At 39.3% G+C, this 18,887-nt stretch overlaps 1 protein-coding gene and 1 pseudogene across 8 annotated transcripts in view; one reads left to right on the plus strand and one right to left on the minus strand.

Moving 5' to 3' along the window:
- SHROOM4 (shroom family member 4) overlaps nt 1-18,887 on the plus strand; it is a 212,165-nt gene that overhangs the window by 65,594 nt on the left and 127,684 nt on the right. For 3 of the 8 annotated variants that reach the window (XM_073799436.1, XM_073799435.1, XM_073799438.1), the window contains exons 2-3: nt 10,424-10,563; nt 11,625-11,780. The exons of 4 other annotated variants lie outside the window; for them this stretch is intronic. The gene's annotated coding sequence lies outside the window, so the exon portion shown is untranslated. The remainder of the gene's footprint in view (nt 1-10,423; nt 10,564-11,624; nt 11,781-18,887) is intronic. One more of the 8 variants, XM_033849381.2, reaches the window with a different exon arrangement.
- LOC101339388 (spermine synthase pseudogene) lies at nt 8,530-9,790 on the minus strand (annotated as a pseudogene).

Consider the following 18,887-nt stretch of genomic DNA (forward strand, 5'->3'; position numbering starts at 1 on the left):
ATCGGAGTATAGCCAATTAACAATGTTGTGATAGTTTCAGGTGCACAACAAAGGGACTCAGCCATACATATACATGTATCCATTCTCCCCCAAACTTCCCTCCCATCCAGGCTGCCACATAACATTGAGCACAGTTCCCTGTGCTATACACTAGGCCCTTGTTGGTTATCCATTTTAAATATAGTGGTGTGTACCTGTCATTCCAAAACTCCCTGATTATCCCTTTCCCCCATCCTGCCCCCCTGGTAACCATAAGTTCGTTCTCTAAGCCTGTGAGTCTGTTTCTGTTTTGTAAGTTCATTTGTATCATTTCTTTTTAGATTCCACATATAAGGGATATCATACGATATTTCTTTTTCTCTGTCTGACTTACTTCACTCAGTATGACAGTCTCTAGGTCCATCCATGTTGCTTCAAATGGCATTATTTCATTTTTTTAATGGCTGAGTAATATTCCATTGTATATATATACCACATCTTCTTTATCCATTCCTCTGTTGATGGACATTTAGGTTGCTTCCATGTCTTGGGTATTGTAAACAGTGCTGCAACGAACATTGGGGTGCATGTATCCTTTCAGACCATGGTTTTCTCCAGATATATGCCTAGCAGTGGGATTGCAGGGTCATATGGTAGCTCTAATTTTAACTCTATTATTTAAAATATCTAGTTTGCAATAAAAATTATGAGCCTTCCCACCCCCCCCCCCCAAAAAATAACCCAGGAAAGTGTAACCATGGAAAGGAAATAAGTCAGGTAATAGAAATTACTTTTGATGGAGCCCAGATGTTATATTTGTCAGATAAGTACTTCAAAGTTGCTATTATAAATATATTCAAAGAAGTAAGGGAAAACATGTTTTATGATCTAAAGGATATATAATGGTGATGACTAATCAAATAAAGAATATCAATGAAAAGATAGAACACATTTAAGAAAAGAACCACATGGAAATTCTGGATAGTAAAAGTACAATAACCTAAATGAAAAAATCATAAAAGAGGATCAACAATATATTTTACATGGCAGAAGAGAATTAGTGAACTGGAAAACAGATCAATAGAAAGTATACATTCTGAAGAAAATAAAAAGAATCAAAAACTTGAACAGACACATGTAGAATACAAGCACAACAACAAATGTGTAATGGGAGTGCCAGAGGAGAGGAGAGAAGGGGCAGAAAAATTATTCATAGAAAGGATGGCTTAAAAGTTTCCAAATATGATGAAAGACATTTATCTAAACATCCAAGAAGCTCATGAACTCCAAGTAGGATAAACTAAACAGATCCACACCTAGAGATATCATAGTCAAGATGTTGAAATTCAAAGCCAAAGAGGAAAATCTTGCAAGTAGCAAGTGAAAAAAGACCCATCACAGAAAGGAACCCCAGTAAGTTTGACAATTGACTTCTCATCAGAAACAATGGCTATCATGGGATGGGGGGATGACATTTTCAGCATGAAAAAAATCAACCAATAATGCTATATCTGGGAAAACTAACTTTAAATTTGTAGATTAAATAAAGATGTTCCCAGAAAACTAAATATGAGGAGAATTTGTTGCTAGCAGACCTGCCTTATGAGAAAAAGTAAAAGAAACCCTTCAGGCTGAAAAAAAAAAAACAATAATGGACAGTAATTTGAATCCATACAGAAAAAAAAAGTGCTTATAAAGTAATTATGAAGTAACTATAAAAGACAGTATAATTACATATTTCTTCTCCATATTTCCTTAGTTTATTTAAAAGACAATAGCATACTGAAACAGCAGTGAGCACACTTAGCACCAAGATTTTAGATTTTAGTACCATTCTCCAATAAAAGGAACCAGGGATCTTTGGAAGAATGGCTGATTCTAGGACTGGGCTAAAAAATATACAAGATGAGCCTGAAGAATCTTGTAGTGCCAGAAAGTAAGGAAGTGCTCAAAACAAAACAAGAACCACACACACACACACACACACACACACACACACACACACACAGTGAAGGGGGTATGTGAAAGGGATACTGAAGTCAACTGAAAGAGGTCCTAATGGCCAAAGCTGAAACAACTTGAGCAGAAAAAACCCCAATAAATTAGTAATGGACTATATCTTAAGGTATAAAATAAATATCCATGAGTCTATATGGGTATAAATAAATGATTGAATAAATATATAAATGGGGAGAATAGACAACTCTTTCATGCAGAAGAATCCCAAATAATTTATGTTGATACTCTTCTCTCAGGTACATGGAATATAACTCTCCACTCTTTAAGTCAGGCCTGTGTATAGTGACTTCCTTGAAAGAGTACAGTATGGAAAAGGAGAAAAGAGTAATATATAGTGAAGAAAGCTGACAAACACTACCTCAGCCAGGTGATAAAGGTTAACATCAACAGTATTAAGTCATGTTGATAGTATGTCCCTTGATATGATGTGATGAAAAGGGCATTGCACTTTTGTGATCTTCCCCTCAAAAACCCATAGCCCCAGTCTAATCGTGAGAAAAACATCAGACAAATACCGATGGAGGAACATTTTATAAAATACCTAACCAGTACTCCTCAAAAATGTCAAGGTTGTCAGAAACAAGGAGAGTATGAAAAACTGTCAGAGGAAAGAAGAGCCTAAAGAGATGTACCAACTAAATGTAATGTTGTATCCTGGATGGCATCCTGGAACAGAAAAAGGACATTAGGTAAAAACTAATGAAATGTTGAATAGTATGGACTTTAGTTACTAATAATGTACCAATATTGGTTAACTGGTTATTACAAATGTACCATATTAATGTCATACATTAATAATAGGGGACATTGTGTGTGGGGTGTATGGGAAATCTCTGTACTATCTTTGTAATTTGTATATCTAAAACTATTCTAAAATAAAAGTTTATTTTAAAAGCAATAGCACTAACATCATACTTAATGATGATAAGCTTTCTCATTAAGATCAGAAACAAGGAAAAGATGTTCCCTTTCACCACTCCTTTTCAACATTGTACTGGAAGTACTATATAATGCAGTAAAATAATGAAAGGTATACAGTTTGGGATGGAATAAAGAAAACTGCTTGTAGGTGACATGACGGTATATATCAAAAATCTGAAAGAATGGACACAAAAAACTTGGAATGAATAAGCAGTTACAGCAAGGTTGCAGGATACAAGGTTAATATAGAAAAGTAAATCACTTTCCTATATATCAGCAATGAACAAGTGAAACTTGAAATTAAAAACATAGCACCGTTTACATTAGCAGCCCCCAAAATGAAATACTTAGGTATAAATCAAACAAAATATGTACAAGAACTATATGAGGAAAACTACAAAAAGTCTGATGATATTAAAAAAGAACTAAATAAATGGATAGATAGTCCATGTTCATGGATAGAAAGACTCAATATTGTCGAGTCATTTCTTCTCAAATTGATATATAGATTCAATGCAATCCCAATCAAAATCCCTCCAAATTATTTAGTGGATATCAACGAACTAATTCTAAAGTTTGTTTGGAGAGGCAGTAGACCCAGAATAACCAACACAGTATTGAAGTAGAACAAAGTTGGAGGACTGACACTACTTGACATTAAGATTTTTTAAAAAATAAATTTATTTATTTATTTGTTCGTTTTATTTTTGGCTGTGTTGGGTCTTTGTTCTGTGCGCGGGCTTTCTCTAGTTGCAGTGAGTGGTGCACGGGCTTCTCATTGTCGTGGCTTCTCTTGTTGCAGAGCACGGGCTCTAGAGCGCAGGCTCAGTAGTCATGGCACACGGGCTTAGTTGCTCCGCGGCATGTGGGAATCTTCCCAGGCCAGGAATCGAACCCGTGTCACCTGCGTTGGCAGGCAGATTCCCACCCACTGCGCCACCAGGGAAGCCCGACATTAAGATTTACTATAAAGCTACAGTAATCAAGAAAGTGTGGTATTTGCAAAAGAATAGAAAAATAGATCAATGGAGCAGAATGGAGAGCCCAGAAATAGGCCCACATAAATATAGCTCACTGATTCTTTTTTTTTTTTTTTACAAAAACGTCTTTATTGGAGTACAATTGCTTTACAATGGTTTGTTAGTTTCTGCTTTATAACAAAGTGAATCAACTATACATACACATATACCCCCATATCTCCTCCCTCTTGAGCCTCCCTCCCACCCTCCATATCCCACCCCTCTAGGTGGTCACAAAGCACCGAACTGATCTCCCTGTGCTATGCGGCTGCTTCCCACTAGCTATCTATTTTACATTTGGTAGTGTATATATGTCCATGCCACTCTCTCACTTTGTCCCAGCTTACCCTTCCCCCTCCCCGTATCCTCAAGTCCATTCTCTAGTAGGTCTGTGTCTTTATTCCCGTCTTGCCGCTAGGTTCTTTTTTTTTTTTAGGTTCCATATATATGTGTTAGCATACGGTATTTGTTTTTCTCTTTCTGACTTACTTCACTCTGTATGACAGACTCTGGGTCCCTCCACCTCACTACAAATGTGCCATATCTTCTTTATCCATTCATCTGTTGATGGACACTTAGGTTGCTTCCATGTCCTGCCTATTGTAAATAGAGCTGCAATGAACATTTTGGTACATGACTCTTTTTGAATTATGGTTTTCTCAGGGTATATGCCCAGTAGTGGGATTTCTGGGTCGTATGGTAGTTCTATTTTTAGTTTTTTAAGGAACCTCCATAGTGTTCTCCGTAGTGGCTGTATCAATTTACATTCCCACCAACAGTGCAAGAGGGTTCCCTTTTCTCCAAACTCTCTCCAGTATTTATTGTTTCTAGATGTTTTGATGATGGCCATTCTGACCGGTGTGAGATGATATCTCATTGTAGTTTTGATTTACATTTCTCTAATGATTAATGATGTTGAGTATTCTTTTATGTGTTTGTTGGCAATCTGTATATCTTCTTTGGAGAAATGTCTATTTAGGTCTTCTGCCCATTTTTGGATTGGGTTTTTTTGGGTTTTATTGATATTGTAGCTCACTGTTTCTTGACAAAGGAGCAAAGGCAATACAATGGAGCAAAGATAGTCCTTTCAACAAATGGTGTTGGAACAACTGCACATCCACATGCAAAAAAAAAAGAAAATCAAGACAAAGACTTTATACCCTTCACAAAAATTAACTCAAAATGGATCATAGACTTAATGTGGAATGTAAAAGTATAAAACTCCTAGAAGATAATATAGAAGAAAACCTAAATGACTTTGGGTAAGGTGATGAATGTTTAGATAAAACACCAAAGGCATGATCCATCAAAAAAATAATTTATAAGCTGGGCTTCATTCAAAATTAAAAACTTCTGCTATGCAAAAGACATTGTCAAGAGAATGAGAAGACAAGGCCACCAGACTGGGAGAAAATATTCGCAAAAGCATCTTCTTTATCCATTAATCTATCAATGGACACTTACAATATCTTGGCTATTGTAAATAATGCTGCAGTGAACATGGGGTGGGGTGCACATATCTTTTCGAATTAGTGTCTCCAATTTCTTTGAATAAATACCCACAAGTGGAACGGCTGGATCATATGATAGTTTTATTTTTAATATTTTGAGGAACCTCCATACTGTTTTTCATAGTGGCCAAACAATTTTACATTCATACCAACAGTGCACAAGGGTTCCCTTTTCTCCACATCTCCTCCAGCACTTCTTTTTTCTCTCCTTTTTGATAATAGCCATTTTGACAGGTGTGAGGTAATATCTCATTGTGGTTTTGATTTGCATGTTGATTTGATTGGTTATGTTAAGCATCTTTCATGTGCCTGTTGGCCATATGTCATCCTTGGAAAAATGTCTATTCAGATCCCCTGCTCATTTTTTAATCACCTTTTTTTTTATTGGGTTGTGTGAGTTCTTTATATATTTTGAATATTAACCCCTTATGGGATATTTCATTTATAAATATCTGCTCCCATTCAGTACACTGCCTATTTGTTTTGTTGGTGGTTTCCTTCACTGTGCAAAAGCTTTTTAGTTTGATATAGGTCCATTTGTTTATTTTTGCTTTGTTGCCTTTGCCTGAAGAGACAGATCCAAAAAAAAAATATTTCTGAGACTGATAACAAAGAGCATAAGTGTATGATTTCTTCTACAACTTTTGCGGTTTCAGGTCTTAAATTTAAGTCTTTAATCCATTTTCAGTTTATTTTTGTAAAAAAGTGCCCCATTTTCATTCTTTTGCTTATAGCTGTCCAGTTTTCACAACATCATTTATCAAAGAGACTTTTTCCCATTGTATGTTCTTGCCTCCTTTGTCATAACTTAATTGACCATTTAAGTGTGGGTTCATTTCTGAGCTCTATTCAGTTCCAGTGATCTATCTCTTTGTTTTTGTGCCAGTACCATACTGTTTTGATTACTGTAGCTCTGTAATATAGTTTGAAACCTGTTTGGTTCTTTCTTAAGATTGTTTTGGCTATTAGGGGTCTTTTGTGTTTATGTACAAAGTTTAGAATTACTTGTTCTAGGTCTGTGAGAAATGCCATTGGTATTTTGATAGGGAATGCATTGAGTCTGTAGATTTCCTTGGGTAGTATGGTCATTTGAACAATACTAATTCTTCCAATCCACGAGCATGGTATATCTTTCCATGTATTTGTGTCATCTTAAATCGCTTTCCTCAGTGCCTTGTCATTTTCTGAATATAGGTTTTTACCTCCTTAGTTGGATTTACTCCTAGATATTTTATTCTTCTGGATGCAATTATGAATGGGATTGTTTTCTTAATTTCTATTTCTGCTAGTTTATGTTGGTGTATAGAAAAGCAGCAGAGTCCTGGGTATTAATTTTGTATCCTGCAACTTTACCCAATTCATTAATGAGTTCTAGTCGTTTTTCGGTGGTATCTTTACAATTTTCTATATATAGTATTATGTCATCTGCAAACAGTGATGATTTTACTTCTTCCTTTCCAATTTGGATCCTTTTTATTACTTTTTCTTGTCTGATTGCTATGGCTATAACTTCCAATACTATATTGAATAAAAGCAGCAAGGGTGGGCATCCTTATCTTGTTCCTGATCTTAGAGGAAGTGCTTTCACCTTTTCACCATCGAGTATGATGTTAGCTGTCGGCTTGTCATATATGACCTTTATTATGTTGAGGTATGTTTCTTCTATAGCTACTTTCTTGAGAGTTTTTTTATCATAAATGGATTTGGATTTTGTCAAAAGAATTTTCTGCATTTACTGAGATGATCATATGATTTTTACTCTTCAATTTCTTAATGTGGTTTTTCATATTGATTGATTTGAAGATATTCCAGAAATGGACAAGCTGAATATTCATTCATGCATTCATATCCATTTAATGTTAATTCTAAAATAATATTGAATTGCACGTACCCTGTCTAGGCAAAATAATCTTGAAAAAGAAGAACAAAGTTGGAGGACTCACACCTCTTAAATTCAAACTTAGTACAAAGCTACAGTAATCAAGACAATGTGGTACTGGCATAAGGAAAGACATATATAGATAAATGGAATAGAATTGAGTGTCCAGCAATAAAATCATACATCTATGGTCAATTACCATATGATCCAGCAATTCTACTCTTAGATATCTACCCAAAAGAAATGGAAACATATGTCTACACAAAAACTTATACATGAATATTCTTAGCAGCATCATTCCTCATAGTCAAAATGCAGAAATGCCCAAATGTCCATTAATGGTGACTAGATAAACGAACTGTTATACATCATATAATGGCATACTATTTGGCAATAGAGATAATTGAAGCACTGATACATGCCACAATATGGATGGAACCACAAAAACATGCTAAGTGAAAGAAACCAGGCACAAAAGACCATGCATTTTATCATTCCATTTATAAGAAAGGGTTATCTATAGAGACACAAAGTGATTAGTGGTTGCCTAGGACTGTGGGTAGGAACATGGACTGACTGAATATGAGCTCAGTTTCTTTCTTGGGGGTATGAACATGTTCTAAAATTAGATGTGGTGATGGCTGCATAACTCTATAAATGTGCTAAAAACCTTTGAAATATACTTAAAATGGGTGGATTTTATGGTATGATAATTTTATGGTATACAAATTGTATCTCAACAAAGCTATTCATTAAAAATTATAAATAATTGTTCCCCTAAATGCTGCACATTGTCGGAAGACTTCAGCTGTACTTTCTCATTATATCTTTTTTTTTCTCATTTGTAATTTTAATCGAAGCATTGCTATTCATTTTTTAAAGTCTTTCCTTATAAGCACCAAATTCTAATACCTATGTCAATTTGGGGGGAAAAGAAACTCCCGTCAAGAGCTTCCCTCCAGAAGAAAACAATGATGTTCATTCCTCCAAACAATCAAATTCGAAGTCTACCAAAACAGAAACAAAAGAAGCCCACACAGAAAAACAAAAACAAAAATCACATTCTAGAGGTTCAGTGCATTTAGCAGCCTTCACTGTGCTGTCTAATCATCCTTCAAAAAAATAACACCCTATTTCATCAAAATATACATTTTCCATTTGATTTTTAAATTAAAATATAATTAAAAAAAGGAAACTTGAAGGAATTCACAATTAATTGCCTGACTCCTTTCGATGTCATGTACAGCATATGAAGGTCAGGAAGGCTATTTGCAGCACACATGATTAGGGGAAATTGATTTTCAAGGTTTAGCTTTCTTCCAAACAGTGTAAAATACACACAATTCCAAGTATGAAGGGACACAGATGATCTCCTTCGAGAATTCCACAGGACAATACAGGTGCCCCAGCTGTTCTTCATAGAGTGACAGGGCTTCAGTCAAATTGACACAGTTCCCCTGTGTAAAATATTTCCCATCCTGTTTCAATACTTTCATTGAGAGGTCAAGAATCAGTCTGAGAAACTCCCATGTGGAATCTTCTTCCGGAGATGTGGAGATTGGAACAGCTGTCAAATCATTAATCACATAATCAAACTCTCTCCCTTCTTTGACGTACCTCTTCAGTACTGGAATACAATCTTCTATTAGAACCTGATAGCAGTCTCCTTTAAGATTGTCTAGGACATCACCACATGTTTTTCGCATGTATTTCTTACATCCGTCAGTCACCATTTGGTCAATCTCTACCATAGTGACCATCTTTGGTTTCAGTTTGACTATTTCACATAATATGCCCCCATCTCCGCCTCCTAGAATCAGTACATCTTTGCCAGTGTAATCTTCTTTGCCGCTGCCCATGATGGCCCGGGTATACGCCAGATCACTTTCCGCCAAATTAGCATCCCCACTGAGGATGAGAATATTTCCAAATTGTTTTGAGTGTAAAATTTTAATGTTCTGGCAAGGTGAGTCTTCATCATACACCCCTTCATCTATGTCGTACTCAACCAGGCGGCCATCTGCAGTGGGCCAGTATCTGTCAATGGCCCCTCCTCGAACTATGGGTGGTAATCGCTTCACCCGCTCAGTACTGTCCTGACTCAATTCTTTCATTCTTTCTTCTACTTTGTTCAAAAGACTGTCAACTTCTTTGCCTTGCGCATCACCGTCGTAACTCTGAAGGTCCAGCAACACCAATCCATGCGGGTAAATTCTCAAATTGGCAAAGCTGCCGTTTTTGTTTACGTAGGTCGCTAAATAGCCATGGTCCTGCCAGGTGTTCATCGACTCCATCATCCCCTGCTCCTGGAAGATGGACTGGAGGCCTTTCAGAATGGTCTCACCATCAGCTTTGGTGCCGAGCATGAAGTCAAGGGTGCTGTGCTGTGCTGCTGCCATAGTGAGGCGAGGCCCTGGGCCATGCCTGGGGGAGGCGGCCAGGGAGACTGGGGGGCCGCGTGGCGTGTCAGGCTGCGGCCAGTGGGGAGTGCGCTGCGCCAGGGAGGCTCTCTCATTATATCTTAAGGGAAATGATAGAAAGGGAGTGAGATGGAAAATAAAATAAAACCTGTTCCACTAGTCTTTTTTTATATTGCAGTATAGTTGATTTACAATGTTGTGTTAGTTTCAGGTGTACAGCAAAGTGATTCAGATATATGTGTGTGTGTGTGTGTGTGTGTGTGTGTGTGTGTGTGTGTGTGTGTGTGTATAAATTCTATGTATGTGTATATACTTTTTCAGATTCTTTTCCCTTATAGGTTATTAAAAAATACTGAGTATAGTTCTCAGTGCTATACAGTAGGTCCTTGTTAGTTATGTATTTTCCACTAGTCTTTTTTATACAATTGGAATTTCAAGAATAAAGTTGTCCATGAGTAGGAATCTACTGTTCTCAGACTGGGAGAGATATACACATGACCTGGCTTCTCATCTAGGCTCCATTTCAGAATTGTACAGTTATATATAGAGGGAAGCCTGGGAGGTTTTTGTAAGATCCTCCAGTTCTTGGGGAGCATGGGCTTCTGAGGAGTGCATTGTTGGCTGCCTTTACCTGTAAAGTGCTTTTGGTTCATTTTAGTGCTTTAATTTCCATAGTTAACAGGAAGAGCCCACACCTTGCAGGCTGTGCTGGTGCTATACAGCTGCTGATGACCAGAGCAAAATCAATCTGAGTGCTGATTGCAGAGGAGCCAAGGGCTGCAACTAGCCTGCATGTCAGGGGCCATGTCCCTTAGGTAGGCTTTTGCCTGACTTCTATACACTTGCCCTAGCGGAAACCCCACTGCCACCCCTCCACAGCCACATTCTGTGGCCTTCTCTGAACATTGCTATGAGCCCCCACACTGGATTTCCTTCCCTCCTCTGGACTTTTCCAGAAACATCTTTTCTGCATTGCTGCAAATTTTCATTTTCTCTCACCCTCTGCTATTACTTAACTCAAGGACAGAGGAAATATTTGCAGTCCAGAAACACACATAATAAAAAAAGAAGAAAAAGAAAAAAAGAGAAGAAGCCCCAAACCCATCCCAAATCTTTAAGAAAACAATCCCATAGGGTTTGGTTTTGAATTGCCATGCAATGTGGGGAACGTGAAACATGTGTTCATCAGGGCCCTTTCTGCTTGGAGCCTACCTGACTTCTCTCCTCCCTCACCAGACTGCTGGGCTAGGCTAGGCTCAGGGGAGCTACAAAGCCACCAGCTTAGAAGATGGAGACAAATGGCAAGTCCCCAAGGGACAAAACAAGACTTGTTACTAATTTTGAGGCCAAAGCAACACACGCAGTGTTTAAGGGCTGTGGGGGTAGATACTGCAAAGCCTGGAATCCAAGCTTTGAAGTTAGACTGAGGCTGACTTGCAATGACTGTTCTGGAGGCAGCATTTTATGAGCTGGGCCTCCATTTGTTTCACGACCCTGACTCTCGCCTTGACTGTTACCACACGTTCCCAACTTGGTCTCCCTGCAGCCAGTCAGTGCCTCTTCCGAACTGTCTGCCCACATGGCTGCCTCAGTGCTCTTTCTAAAACAGAGGTGTGATCTCTACTCCCTCTCTTCTAGTATTTTTTATCTCCTCAGAGAGAAAACCACATTCCTTAACATGATAGATGAGACCCTTTATAAACTGGCCTCAACTGCTCTAGCCTCGTGTTTCATCACCTGTACTCACTCTCAAGTAACCCCACAAAACTATTTACCATTTTCCCGAATGTGCGTTTTTCTTTCCTTCATCGGCCCCTTTGCATCTGCTATTCCTTCAGCCAGGAATGAATACCGTTTTCCTCTTTTTCTCCATTAGACGATGTCTCACTCATCATTTAAGACCAAGTGCTCACTGGGAGTGGTTTTCAGCTTTTTTCTTGTTGCCAGAGCTCACTGAATATACCTGAGGAAGGCAGAGTGGTGCAATGGAAAGAACCCAGAATATGCAGTCAGCCAGACTGTGTGATGACAGGTAAATGACTTAATTTCTCTCTGAGCTTCAGTTTCCTCACCTGTAAAATCAGAATGTGAATCCCAACAGTACAAAGTAGTTGATGTTTATAAGTGCCAAGAACAGTACCTAGTACATGGTAGGTACTTGGGCAATGTTACACGTTATAAAAGAGGTAGAAAAATTATTCCTTCATTCTCAGTTGGGACTCTATGGAGGCATTTCCCTCCATGCAAACTAGTGGGTGGTGTTCTCTGGGACCTGCTTTACCTAGTTCTCTTCTTGAGGTTCACCTGCCTTTGGCCACCCTCATATCTAAAGGGTGTTTTGCAAGTATCCTGCCCGCTTGGGAGCAGCCATCAGCTGCCTTCCCATTCATGTCCCTTAGAAATCTAAATGGGCAGGTATGAGAGGGGAGGGTAACATTTTAGTGCCTCTTTCTTCTCTTCCTCATGCCCTGCTCTTGTCCTCAAGCCTCAAAGAGATTGTCAAGCAGTCACTCCACGTTGGCCTCGTTCTTTCCTGCAACCTGCTCCCTAGGCTTTTTTCCGCAATTGGGATTTCAGAAATGAAATTGTCCATGAATAGGAATCTACTGTTCTCCGGTTGAGATGGACATACACGAGCTCATTTCTCATCTGGACTCTATTTCAGAAATGTACACAAGATGTCAAAAATATACCACTTGGAACCAGAGCAATATTTATTTTTTAAAAAATTAGAGGGAAAAAAGTTGCCTTGCTTCAGTTCCTACTGGAATGTACAATAACTATGTGCTGATGCTGCACTTTGAAGGCATTGATTTAGTTATCCTCAGGGTCACTGGATGAGTGGTGCATGGATACACACACACACACACACACACACACACACACACACACACACACACACATTCAGAGTGCTTTGTTGTGAACTGGGAATTTCAGGCATTACAATGCCAGAGTAAGGCTCTATTGGATCCAGCTATTCATTAACAATGCTTTATTAAGTGTTCCCTTGTGTGCCAAGCCTTGTGCTAGGCAGGGAGAAAAAAGAAGCCAGGGAACCAGAAGTCACAGATGGAGAAATCAGAACACAACAGGAGAGAATAAAGAAAGCACTAAGGCAATAATACAAACTAAATATTAAAGGAGAAGGAGTTGAGGTTACTGAACTGGTGTCCCAGGGCAGATTTCCTGGAGGGCATGGTAAGACTTGAGCAGGGCCGTGGAGGATAGGGTTGGAGACTCTGAGTCATCCACAGTACTCTCTTAGCAATGTGCATTAGAATTAGTATTTGTTTGCAGGACGTGGGAGCAAGAATGATCAGGAATTATTCTGAAGGAGGCCACCACATGGAAGGTTGAGAGAAACAGGAGACAGAGGCAGAAGAACAAAACAGAGACAAGAGGCAGAAGGCATCTTAGTCCTAGTGGTACCACCGACCCATTACGAGTGACCTTCTTTCCAAACCTCAGTTTCCCTATCTATACATTGGAACTAAATAATACCAGTCCTATCCACCTCCCAGGACCATTGTTAAGAAAACAAATGAGATAATTGTGTGACTATGCTTGGAAAATTAGAGAGGACGATCCATAACATAGGCTGGTATCATGAAGGTAGATGTTTATACTGCAACCACTCTCCTGCATCTGGGAATAGGATGACCTCAATATTTAAATGAATTTTTCTTGGCAGGCCTCTTACTTGCCATAATTATAGCCTGCCAGCCACTAGTTGAGTGTGTATACTTAAACAGGGCCTGTCACACAAGTGTACACGTGTATGTATTTGTGTATATATGTGTTTGTATGTATAAGCTTGCAATGGGCTAGGATATTGGAGCCATGACAGCAAAAGACTGGAGAACTCTTAGGAGCAAAGGTGGTATATAGAGATGGGGATTTGTGCGAACATCTTTGAACATGCTTACAGAAATACATGCCCTGTTGCCACTGCAGTAAGCCCTGTTATCTATCTTCCTTGGTGTATTGCAAAGCGTTTCTACTTGTCTCCCTGGCTGCATGCTGCCCCAATCCAGTCCATCCTCCATACTGCTGCTAAAGTGCCCTTTCCAACCCACATGGAATTCCTGGGCTCCTGGATTCCCACAAGGTAACATACATGTTCCTTCACATGACATTGAAGCAGGACGCTGATATAGTCACACCTCTTGTTAAAATTGTGGAATATTTTAATACCAGCTGCTCCTCTTTGTCCCCTCAAGATCCCTCCTTCTGCCCTGTTCCCCACTCCTGGACCCATTTTTAACCTCGGCTAGACCCAGCAACTAAAGGGATAGTGCCCAGCACAGCAGGGAGCCTGGAGGACACTGTTTCGTGTGTTGATCTGCATCTGTTCTGCTTGGTCAGTGCTCCTGATGTTCTGGTTTTTATTTTTAATTTTTATTTTTTTACATCTTTATTGGAGTATAATTGCTTTACAATGGTGTGTTAGTTTCTGCTTTATAACAAAGTGAATCAGTTATACATATACATATGTTCCCATATCTCTTCCCTCTTGCGTCTCCCTCCCTCCCACCCTCCCTATCCCACCCCTCTAGGTGGTCACAAAGCACCAAGCTGATCTCCCTGTGCTATGCGGCTGCTTCCCACTAGCTATCTATTTTACATTTGGTAGTGTATATATGTCCATGCCACTCTCTCACTTTGTCACAGCTTACCCTTCCCCCTCCCCATATCCTCAAGTTGATGTTCTGGTTTTTAAATATTTTGAGGATTCTCTCTGCATTCATGGTTCATCTCATCCCAGATCATTTTTCTGGCCTCATCTCTCACAAGTTCTCCCCACAGATGGCAATAACACTGAAATTCTCATATTCCATGTCTGGATTGATACACCTGTCTCTCTCACTGTATTGGAAATTTCTTGCAGGCAGAGACAGTGACTCCATCATGTAGTCCCATAGCCTAGCTCAGAACCCAGAACATAGTAGTAGACACTCAATACATGCTTGTTTCTTAACATAGAGAATGCTGGTAGATGGAACTGTTCTGTTTGTAATCCTCTAAACTACTCCAGGGTCCAGACCTGAAGCTGATGCAAGGCACTTTCCTGGTCTTACTACATACATCCTGAATGTTATTCACATTTCCAATATCCTTGAGTTGGAGGGAAAGAGCAAATACTATTTCCATTCTCTTACTGCAAAATGGAAATATTTCAAGAGTGTGTCTCAACCACACAATGAATGCTTAATAGAATTGAGACGTACAGTCATGTCTCTGGAACTTTCTCTTACTGACAGTGCTGTAAAGCCCTTTGGGATTTTGGGGTGAAAACTGCTGTCCTAATGTCAGTAATTGTAGACCACTGACTTCTGGGGAGATGCTGGCTTGCAGTCTCTCTAAGGGGGGCCTGAGGCCTATCTGTTGGAACTGATGTAAATGTTCTTGCCCCTTCTCCTCCAGCACTGCCAGGGAAGATACCAGTTTGTGGGGTTGGGGTGGAGAATACATTACATCTCTCTTGATTTTGTTGCCAGCTTCTGCTTCATTAACATGGCTTCATAACTGGTGGTCCCTTGAGCAAGAAGCTAACTTGTTTCAGGAACCTCTCTGACAACCTTTCTTCCCCACTCCCACAAGAATAGTCCACTGTAGCCAGCCAAACTGTAAGGACTGTAGAGAAGACCAGGCTGGGAGAATGGCTGGGCCCCATCTTCAAAGCACTTAGTCAATAAGCCTCATCCATCAGGTATGCTTAGGCTGCAAGTAACTGAAACTGACTGTAACTGGAAATTATCTCACATAACAGGAAGTCCAGGGAACGGGTAGGCTTCAAGATGGGTTGATTCAGCTGCTCATAATGACTGTCAGCATGTACCAGGGTTACCTTGTTCTTGTCCAGCAGGAGAGAGAAGAATCTAATAACTAGGAAGTCCAGGAAACCATGTTGGTATCCAACACTCTCAGTTCCATCTTTATAGATAGTAGAGAAACATGGGCAGTGTAGAGCAGTAGGGTAGATTCAGAGTACCCACTGAGTTCACATTAGCTGTGTGGCCTTGCAAAAGTCCATTAACTGCTGTGAGGCAGTTCCCTTACATGTCAAATGACAATTGTTTTATCTGATTTGGTTCCTAACAAGCTCATGGTGGGGATCATGTGACATAATGCGAAAGCATTTGGTAAGCCAAATAAAGTACCACATATCTTTTTTTAAAACATCTTTATTGGAGTATAATTGCTTTACAATGGTGTGTTAGTTTCTGCTGTATAACAAAGTGAATCAGCTATACATACACATATACCCCCATATCTCCTCCCTCTTGTGTCTCCCTCCCACCCTCCCTATCCCACCCCTCTAGGTGGTCACAAAGCACCAAGCTGATCTCCCTGTGCTATGCGGCTGCTTCCCACTAGCTATCTATTTTACATTTGGTAGTGTATATATGTCCATGCCACTCTCTCACTTTGTCACAGCTTGCCCTTCCCCTTCCCCGTGTCCTCAAGTCCATTCTCTACATCTGCATCTTTATACCTGTCCTGCCCCTAGGTTCTTCAGAACCATTTTTTTTTTAGATTCCGTATATATGTGTTAGCATATGGTATTTGTTTTTCTCTTTCTGACTTACTTCACTCTGTATGACAGTACCATATATCTTTAAGCCCTTTAAAAATTACTTTTATCAGAGAAGATATACATAGAACACCTACTGTGTATAAGGTACTGTTAGATTACAAGGTTAAAATAAAACTCAGTTAATACCCTCAAGTTCCCCCAAACTGTCCAACATACATCTACTAAGCACCCATAGGTGCTGGGGAAACAGATATGAGAAAGACCTAGTCTCTGTCTTCGGGGAGTTCCCAGTAGAGCAGAGGAGACAGACTCACGAACAGACAACTTCAGTACAATGTGGTAAGTGCACGGAACAGTAGAGGTGAGTGTAGAGAGCTCTGGGAGTACGTAGGAGTTATTAACCTATCCAGGCTACACAGGGAAGGGATAGGAGTAGTGTTGGGAGCTTATAAAGCAATAAGAAGGTAAGAAAAGAACCATCTGGCATAGATAACTATATAACAGTGCCCCCCAAACAGCCTTCTTACTTTATACTTGAGGAGCAAACTAAGGAGTAGAGTCTGTAGAAAACAATGGAGTGACGAATTCTTTCCTCCCTCGTCTCCATATGTTGTGGTTAACCCACCACATATGCTCCCTAGAGGTTCCAGTCCACATCTACAGTCTGAAACCTAAGCATCTCCATGCATAATGGGGCCTCAAGAAATGTCATGGAACACTGACTCTCATTGACAGAACAATATCCTCCTAAGTCGCTTCATGATCTGCTGTAGCATATCCTCTGGGGGTTGCAGAAGATTGGACCTCTAATCACTGGTTGGGGCATGTGTATCAGCTTTTTCAGAAAAGATTATTTGGCTGAAGAGCCTCACATATCCTATCATAAAAGTTACAATTCTCTATCCTATGTTGCTGTCTTAACATACCTTAAACTAAAACTGTATTCATAAAGGGTTTATATACATTTTAAAAACAACAAAATATCCTTTAAATATAAGGCAATCTTTTAGTTTTTCTCACGTGCTGTTTTCATCAACCTTATCAGTTCCCTGAACCTGCTGGTTGTGCTGTGGAGAGAGGGTATATAAGGCCTGTGGAATCTAATCCTTGTCTTTCTGTGTCTGACTTATTACACTTAGTATGGTAATCTCTAGGTCCATCCATGTTGCTGCAAATGGCATTATTTCTTTCTTTTTTATGAGAAAGACAAATGTCATATATTGCTTATATGTGGAATGTAAAAAAATGATACAAAGGAACTTATTTCCAAAACAGAAACAGACTCACAGACAGAAAACAAACTTATGGTTACCAAAGGGGAAAGGTAGGGAGGGAGTATGGGATTAAGAGATACACACTACTATATATAAAATAGATAAACAACAAAGACCTACTGTATAGTACAGGAAACTATATTCAATATCTTGTAATAACCTATAATGGAAAAGAATCTGAAAAAGAAGTGTATATACAGATATATATATATATATATATCTGAATTGCTTTGCTGTGCACCTGAAACTAACACAACATTGTAAATCAACTATACTTCAATAAAAATAAAAATTAAAAAAAAGAATCTAATCCTTGAACAAGACTTCAGGGTTAGATGTTGAGTCTCAGTGACAAAGCCTTATATGTCACCACTTTCTTGTGTAAAGATATTTGCTGCCCAAGGCTATTGCCTCCTAAAACTTAGCCTAATTAGAGCCTGATTGGATTTGGCCACTAGAAAGCCTGCTGCACTTTTGATGCACGGTTTCCTGTGCTCCAGAGAGCTCTGCTGTTCAGAGGCTCATAAAGCACACTCCTGGACAGCTTTTCAGGCCCGGGTTTCTGCTCCTTGGCCGGCTCTGTGCTTTATTACCTCCTGAGGTACTTACCCACTTGCCTGTTCTCAAGTTACTTCCCCAGGCCCACAGTTTGACAGTACTTTCCTAGTGGACACAGCCAGCCTCCTTGTTGCCCCAAACCAGCTGGAGGACTTGCAAAAGCCAGAAGCAACCACTTGCATGGGCCTGGCCTTGAAAATGGAACACCTCACCTTTCTCACACCAATTAGTGAAGTTATTATTCTCCCTACTGAACAGATAAGAAGGCAAGTTTCAGAGAGGTGAAGTGACTTGCCCGAGTTCAAACCTTTACTAAATGGCAGACCCAGGATTTGAACTCATGCCTAACACACAGTAGAGTCTCAGCTCATGCATATTGTTTATGGAATGAATAAATGAATGAACAGTCTTTTAGAGAGCTATATCCAGGAGCAACTTTTGGGCCTGTTGGTATGTGTTTCTGACATTTTATAACTGAATTTTTCAAACATACAGAACAATTGAAAGAATTTTACATTGAACATTCAAATACCCATCATTTAGATTCTATTATTAATGTTATATTTATTTGATCACATATCTGTCCGTTTATTGATTCCCTATTTGCATCCATCAATCCCTATTATTTTCTGATGCACTTCAAAGTAAACTGAAGACATCAGTACAGGTCTCTATAAACATTTCAACATGCATATCATTTATCCTTGTTCATAGTTTTCTTTTTTTTGAATTTTATTTTTTTATACAGCAGGTACTTATTAGTTATCCA

Source organism: Tursiops truncatus, chromosome X (genome assembly GCF_011762595.2).
Source record: "Tursiops truncatus isolate mTurTru1 chromosome X, mTurTru1.mat.Y, whole genome shotgun sequence".
NCBI classification, from domain to species: domain Eukaryota; kingdom Metazoa; phylum Chordata; class Mammalia; order Artiodactyla; family Delphinidae; genus Tursiops; species Tursiops truncatus.